This window comes from Pinus tabuliformis, chromosome 9 (assembly GCF_031772625.1).
Source record: "Pinus tabuliformis cultivar Carrire ecotype Pingquan chromosome 9, CPIR1, whole genome shotgun sequence".
Taxonomy (NCBI): Eukaryota; Viridiplantae; Streptophyta; class Pinopsida; order Pinales; family Pinaceae; genus Pinus; species Pinus tabuliformis.
In genome coordinates, this window is record NC_142307.1 from 144,623,690 (window position 1) to 144,631,976 (window position 8,287).

Below are 8,287 nucleotides of genomic sequence, written 5' to 3' on the forward strand. Positions count from 1 at the left end.
TCAAAACCTTCTAAATCTGGTCAAATTTGAAATTTTTAGCCCCTGTAATAGAATTTGGGACTTGCAACTTCGGCCTCTACAATCCTACAACTTTGCACGTGTGATAGATTTAGGATAGAATTTAGGGCAAAAAGTTTGATTTTTCTTCCTTCTTGATCTCCGCTTTCTCTCCCTTGACTTCTTATTCTTCTTCACTTGTATTTCGCTCTTCTTGGCACAGAAACCGAAACTTGCTTGAGATGCTCCAAATGAGGTCAAATTGTCCTCTATTTATACACATTCAGGAGGTTGAATGGGTCCCTTCTAGGGCCGACTTGGTCTTGTGGGGACAAAAATTGACATTTTTGACACAAATAAAAATATTTTTCCTCATTTTTTTCAAAGTCCAAATGGGACTTGACTCTAGTACAATAATTTGGCTCATGACAAATATCATTTTGACCTAGAAAGCCTTAGAAGCATGAAGAACACGCTTGACCTAAATAACCATTTGACTTGAGCATGAAGACCATGCTTGAAAAATAGTATTTCTTTTTCTTCTTTTACTTTTACATAAAGTACATAATGATACAAATTATGAAGACCAAACCTAGTTACATTTTTTAGTGCTCCCTCTTAACTAGGGGAGTATTCATAATTACATAATCGGTACAAGGATACTCTCAAATTGAAAAATTCTCATAAGAAGAGTTAAATTGATAAGCCATTATCAAGCATCAACATCATAACCAACATTGTCAAATTGCAACATAGCAAAGCCTTGACTTTGACAAGCTCTAACTTTCCACAAGATTAGATCATAATGTTGGGGGACATACATATGGATATCAACACCACAACCTCTTCAAGGCACATGCCCCATGTGGATGGTTCACCAAGTATGTCCTTACAAGACTATTCTTATCTTGGATTCCCGATCCTCAAATAATATTATTGTTCTTCAACTACTCTTATTGATGAGCCCCAGTATTGCAACAATAATGTTGCAACTTCTGAGGCGATCGACTTAAATTATCAACGTGGGGTTTGTACAAACGTAAGAGGTGTTGACACTATATGTGCAGCATGCAATGTGTCTTTCTTTCATTGGTCTGATGCAATGTCGTACAAACTTAAGAGGTTGCAACACTGTATGTGCAGTAGATGGTGTAATTCTACCTAAGTTGGTGCAAGAGACTATGGTACTCTACGTTTGTAGAAATAAAATGCAAAACTAATCCTAATTGCAAAAAAGGGAACCTACTTACTTTTACAAAAAGGAAACCTAATTACTTTTGCAGAGAGGAAATTCTAGTTACTTTTGTAGAAAGGAAAGACTATTCTACTTTGCACAAATGTAAATGCTAATCCTACTTGCAAAAATATAAACATTAAACTATCTGTAGAGTGTAAATGGTACGTCAAAAGGAAACCTAGTCTATGTAATAGAAATAACAATGTTGGAAGTGGGAATCCTAGTTTAAGATGCGTGAAACAAAACCTAATCATAAAATCATTCTTCAATCACTGGATTCAAGATAGATTTTGTCAATAAAGTTCACAATGTGCTTCATAAAGTAATCATGAAAATCACCGTTATGCTCTTCAAGTCATGAATATGTCCACTAATCCAAACTGTGGAGGTGATTTGTAATGGAGAAGAGGCAAGACTTAAGAGGACTTTGGTCTTACTCAATCACAAGATCTAGAGTCTAGGGTTCATGATTCAAGCCTAAGAGACAAAAAACCAAGTTTTTGGAGAAATTCAGGTTAAGTTTACACGTGCTACAGGGTTGCTACAAGTTTCTTAAAGGACTGCTACAGGACTGCTACACGAGTCACAAGATTGCGACATGACTATTACTCCTCGAGATAACTTGTTGAATGCCCAATCATATCAAATGCAAATGAGATGGGACACATTTTGTTATAAATTAGGATATATTGGGACTCCATTCCAAGTGGAATCACTCAAAAATGCCCCTGTTAACATGTGCTAAAAAATAACAAAAAATTACTACTATAAAAATCGAAAATTCAAGAATTAGTGAGTTAGTTAACCTATCAAATGCCTAACCTAATCAAGTGCAAATTCTATGGGGTAAATTTTGTTATTAACTTGAATGTTTTTATGACTTAATCCAAGTGGAATCAACTCAAATGAAGCTCATTAACACATTCTAAAAATAGCAGAAAATTATTACTATTTTGCTACAAGGGACTTCCAAAATTTTTAGATTTGTGAACTAGTAAACCAATGCATGTAGCTCAATGATGAATATGACTTTTCAAAGTTGTTCTAATGAGGTATCGTGCTTGTGATTGTGAATAACCTGCAAAACAACTCATTTCAATCATTTAACCAATATGACCTAAGACAAAAGAAGCATGAATGGTAAATGCAAAAATAAGAGATGCAAGTAACAAAGACATTCAAAGGAAATAAAGAAATTGTACAAGAGGGATCTAAGGCTCCTGAGATGGCCAAGCCTAAGGATGCTCAGAGTCCAATGAAGGAAACCAAGCTTTAGAAGCTAAAAATGGCACCAAGCTTCATTATGTGAATCAATCCAAGTACATCCTTGCTAGAAATGAAAGTGGAGCTGCTAAATAACAAGTTTTCTCCACAAGAAGATTAAAAAATACATGCCCCTAGAGTCCAATTCGAATTGATACTTATACAAAGTGATGAGGAAGCATTATCCTTGAAAGGAGGCGACTTTCCCCTCCAAATCCCTCAAAAAGTGGATATGGTTCCCAATACTAGGAATCTTCATTAAATGGCAGGGAACACATTCCTAGATTTTCTCATTCAATGGAGCTCTATAATTTGTCAATAATTTCATGATATTTAGTTCATTTATTATCTAATCTTGGTCCATCTTGTAGTAGGGATCAAGTCCCTATATTATCTCATTTAGAATTTACACCATATTCTCCCAATATTCTGCAAAAATAAATAATATTAGGCACATAATATGCAATTATCTCTAAACCTTCCTAAGAACATATTAAAACTAAAAAACCATTATTAAGCGTAGAAGGAGAGATTTAATATAGCCTTTATGAGCCTAGGAAAGGTTAGATGGGCCTTAACTTGTGTCTAATTTGGAGGCCCATCATAGCCCCCTACTGAAATTGTTGCTCATCCTCTAAGCAACCTATTCATCTTCTTGCCATGTTATTATTCGTACAATTCTCTTCCTTAGCTCATTGTTCTTTGGGGAAAACAGTAGATGATTTGGACGGTTGCTTGCATTGGATGGCCTTCATGGAAAAACTTGCCATGGGGGCAAGTTGTGCCTCATTTTCCTGTAGTTGCTTTCTAAGCCTCTTGTTTTCTAACTATATTGCTCCTTCATGACTAATTCCTTTAGCCTCAAGTAAGTTATTTCCTTACCCATTTGTTGCACTTTTTCCTCCATGAGGCCCACATATTCTACCTTCTTGGATTTTGCAATTTGCATCCATCTATGAGTTCTGCCTCTTTCCCTCTCTGTCTCAAAGAAGAGTGGTATTGCAAATTTGATAGGTATAGTTCTCCCATCCTCAATGAATTTGTAGTAGGATCCAAGGTCAAATCATGGATCAGGCTCCTGGAGTTCTTGGAGGTCTTCTTATCTCCTTTTTGATGTGGTTTCCCCTTCCTATAACATTTCCTATTGCTCCTGTATCAATCCCTTTTTCTCTTGTTGCAGTCCTTATTGCTCTTGTAGCAGTTATTTTTCTTCCTATAGCACACAACCCAAATCTTTGCATACCAAGAGGCAATGGGTCCACCTTTTGTTTTTTTTCTTATTATTTTTTCAAATTTTTTCTCTTTTTTCATTGCATGCAAAATAAACTCAGTTCTCTTTTTGTTAACTGAGTTGGCCCTCACTTACCCCTTCACACTCCTTGTCCTCCATCACAACTAAATGATTACAACCCACTTTCTCAAGTCCTTTTCACTTTTGTCTTGTTCCTCTCCTGCACATGTGGGTGTCTTGGTGGAAAAGTGAAGCTAACTACTAGATAAGGTTGAGGCTTCTCTGCTACTAAGTTTGGTTATAATAAAAGTTTTTTCTTCATACACTTGCAATGTTTTTCAAGCTAAAATAAGTTCGTAGGAAAGGTTTAAAGGATTGCATACATGAGCCTTACCTTGGACGTGTTTTCGTAGGTGATATTGAGGTTGTTGAAATGATTGTTGAAGCTGCCTATGGTGGTTCTGAAGCTGGTGTGTTGATCCTATGTTGCTTGCATGGCATTCTTGGACATGGATGAAGTTGTTCTCGGGCGTCTTTTGAGAGATCATTGTCTTTGCATGTTTCTTTAGGAATAATGGTTGATTTGCTACCTCCTTGAGGTGTTATCTTCCCATGCTTGCTACCTTGTGCATTGGCTCTATTATGGAAATATTTTTTTTCTACATGTACTTGACTGATAGAGGCTTGTCAACACAGGGTTCTCTTTTTTTTCTTTTTTTTAATAATGGTGGATCAAGTGTTGTTGTTGGAAATGAATAGTGATCTTGTGGCAATCTGCAGAGAACCCTATAGCTATCCAAAAATGGCATTGGAGTCCTTTGATGCTTCATGATGCATAGATTTCTTGATGTGGTACCTTGAATGTGGTCCTCTAGAGTATGTGCAGACTGCTACAGGATTGTGTGTCTTCTTGTAGTAGTCACACAAGCCCTTCTAGGACCAAAATTTTCTCCAAGTGTTGCTTGATAAAATATTGATAATTCATAAGGAAGTTGTTGATGAGTGTTAGAGAGTTCTGTGGTGATGAAAAGAGGTGGAAAAAGGGATGAAGGACAATGATTTTGATGGACAAAGATGGGAATGAAGGTGGGAAAAGTGTCAAATGGTGTTATGGATGGATGATAGGGTTATTTTGGATCTCTCATCTTGTTCCTAGATGAAAAAAGATAAGATTTTAACCATTTTTCTATGTTGATCACAATCCTCTAACAATTTTGGTAACTCCTGTAGCAATTTTACAACACTCTTGTAATAGAATTGTTTTATCCATATCTCTCAACGGTAGATTAGATTGAACTGAATATTTTTTAGCATGTTATCATCATCCTTCTGCACCTCTCCATAAAAAATCTTGGCCAATGGATGCATGAATCTCGAGAAAAAATAAAAATGCTTGTAGGTGATGGAGGCCAATTTCTCAAAAAGTGTGCACTGAAATTTGCTGAATTTTCTTGACCATGTTACCATCATCCATATGCATCTCCCCATGAAATAAATCAGCGAATGGATGCACAGTTTCGAAATATGGTAAAAACAATTTTTGCCCTATGTATTTTGACAGTCCTGTAGCATTTTAGGATAGAGAGGAAAATGAATGGGAAAGACTTGGGAATGATGGGTGGATGTTGGAAATGGATGAGGGTGACAGATTGACATGGCCTTGGTCCTGTTGGAGCATCTAAGCAAAGGACGAGAAAGTCCAAGTTTGACTTTCTTTTTCTAGGTAAAGAGAGATACAAGGAGCAAAGTTTTTTTTTCATTTTTTTTCTTAGGCCTATTAGCTGCCTCAATGAGGTTTTCAACTAGTAGGTCTGCTTAGGTGCCTCAAAGGAGGTTTTCACCTAGGAAATTTTATGTTTCTCTTTTTTTCTCTTTTTTCCAACCCATTGACTACCTCGTGGAGGTTTTCAATCAATGAGCCAATCTCAGGCGCCTCAAAGAAGGTTTTACCCTGAGATTTTATTTTTTTTCTTTTATTTTTTTTCCCTCTTTTTCCTCTTTTTTCTTTTATTCCTTTATCCTACCCTACTTCAAAAAAAAAAAATGTCTTTCAACTATAGGAATACTTCCAATGGAGCCATGCATAACAATATGACAAATAAACTCATGTGTAGCCTCAAAACATATGCTTTGACATGTACCATAAAATTAGAGACCAACTGCTTTGACTTTGATGATATCAAGCACTGTTGAAGAAGAGAGTGATGCTCCATCTTGTTGATTTTCTGGAACCAAACCTCAATATAGCTTTGATGCCCTTGGTTCACTTGTTGATTTAGATCATCCTATATGTCTTCTTCTTCCATGAAATTCAAATCTTCTTCTTTTTGTTGATTACTCTCTTGAACACATGGAGGATCTAATGGTAAACATGATAGAACTTTCTCAATCTTTGATTATGATGTATGCTCTCCATCAAGTGCAGCCCATGATTCTTTGGTCTCCTCATTTGAATTTTCTTTTTTTGAATGTTGTCCTTTAATGGCATCAAGAAAATATCTTTTTTGCAATACACTTCCCAATCTAAGGTGAATACTATTCAAATCAAGAGGAGTTGTTTGGAAGCATTATACCTCAACATTGTAAGTGGATTGAGTTACTAGATTGTTTGGGTTTGGAAATGATTGTACATGCAGTTGAGTGGGAGTGGATATTTGAGATGGATGTGGTTGAGGTTGTGGTTATGGTGGAGGTGGATGGTAGGGATAACATGGAGTTGGGAATGAAGGATATTGAGGGAAATATTGAGGATATTGTGGATTTCTCCCTTAAGGTTCTTGCCAACCTTGTTGCCAAGATTGGTTTTGGGGTTGAGATGGCCAAGGCTGCCAAGGAAAGGGTGTGTTCCAATTACTTTGAGATGCATGTGCATAACCTTGAAATTGTGAATTAGGTTTTTGCCTCATATCAGGTTGACTAGGCTGTCATGGTCTTCTTTGAGCTACACAACATAGTCGCTTTGATGATTGACTTGCTCCATTGTTCTCTTGGTAAACCTCCTTCAACCTCAGTAATGATGGGAAATAATTAGTAGCATGTGATTCTACATGGATAACACAAATATCATCATCCTCATTTTGCTCATTTTTTATTCTTAACATTTCTACTTGTTCACTTAGATTGCCAAGAATTTTTGTTTTAAAGTTATCAAGAAAATTTCCAAGTTCATCTTGATTTACCGATCTTGATGTTGATTTACTTACCCTTGCCCTTCCTCTTGAGATGCGCTTGCATATTTCACAAATTTCTTCAAATGGTAATTGCTATACATCACCTCTACTCATGAGATCAAGGAGATCAATCCACTTATCCCTAATAATTTTAAGTAAGATGGTTTTAGTGTGTCAAATCCTAAATGATGTAATTTTCCCCTCTTAACATTATACATGAATCTCTCTATTAGATCCTCAAGGCTCTCATCTTCTTTTTGAGTCATTCTAAAGATTTCTTCTTTAAGATCATGATATTTATATTTTTCTAGAAATATCTTTTGCATATCATTCCATGATCTTATTGAATTAGTCCCTAAACTCATGAACCATTTAAGAGTTATATCCTTCAATGTTACCGAAAACAATCTCAATTTTTGAGTGTTTAATAAGTAACCATAAGATCTACAAAGGATTTCAAATTCAAAGAGAAAGGTTTCTGGATCCTCTGACCTCATACCATGGAAGTTGGGAAGGAAAGATGGAGGGATGTTCTTCATATGCACACTGACATCAATATCTTGAATGGGAAGTCTAAGAGGATCTTCTTCATTTTCATCGTCTCCATCCATTTCTTCTACCTTGTTTGCCACCTCTTCTTCTTCTACATGCAAAAGTGGATGGTGATGTGGCTCTTAATGCTCCACGTGATCAAGTGGGGGTTGTGGTATTGAAGAATTTTTTTGTTTTATGTTCTTTTTTTTTTTTAAATGAAAACACTAATGCAATGCAACTATCTGTTTTTTAAATTAAAGATGCCTAATGCATTTTTTGTGTTTTTGTAGAAAATAAAAGAAATGAATCAACTATGGAATAAAACAATGCATACTTTGACACCTCCCCGATAACGACGCCAAAAAGTGATGAGCCCTAATATCACAACAAGAATGTTGTAACTCCCAAGGTTATCGACTTGAATTATCAACTCAGGGTTTGTACAAACTTAAGAGGTGTTGACACTGTATGTGCAACATGCACTGTGTCTTTCTTTCATTGATCTGATACAATGCCGTAAAAAATTAAGAGGTTGCAACACTGCATGTGCGGTAGATGGTGTATTTCTACCTAAGTTGGTGCAAAAGACTATAATACTCTATGTTTGTAGAAAGAAAAACACAACTAATTCTAATTGCAGAAAAGGAAACCTACTTACTTTTGCATAAAGGAAACCTAAATACTTTTGTAGAGAGGAAATCCTAGTTACTTTTGCAAAAAGGAAAGACTATTCTTCATTGCACGAATGTAAATGCTAATCCTACTTGCAAAAATGTAAACATTAACCTATTTGCAGAGTGTAAATGGTAAGTCAGAAGGAAACCTAGTCTATGTAATAGAAATAACAATGTTGGA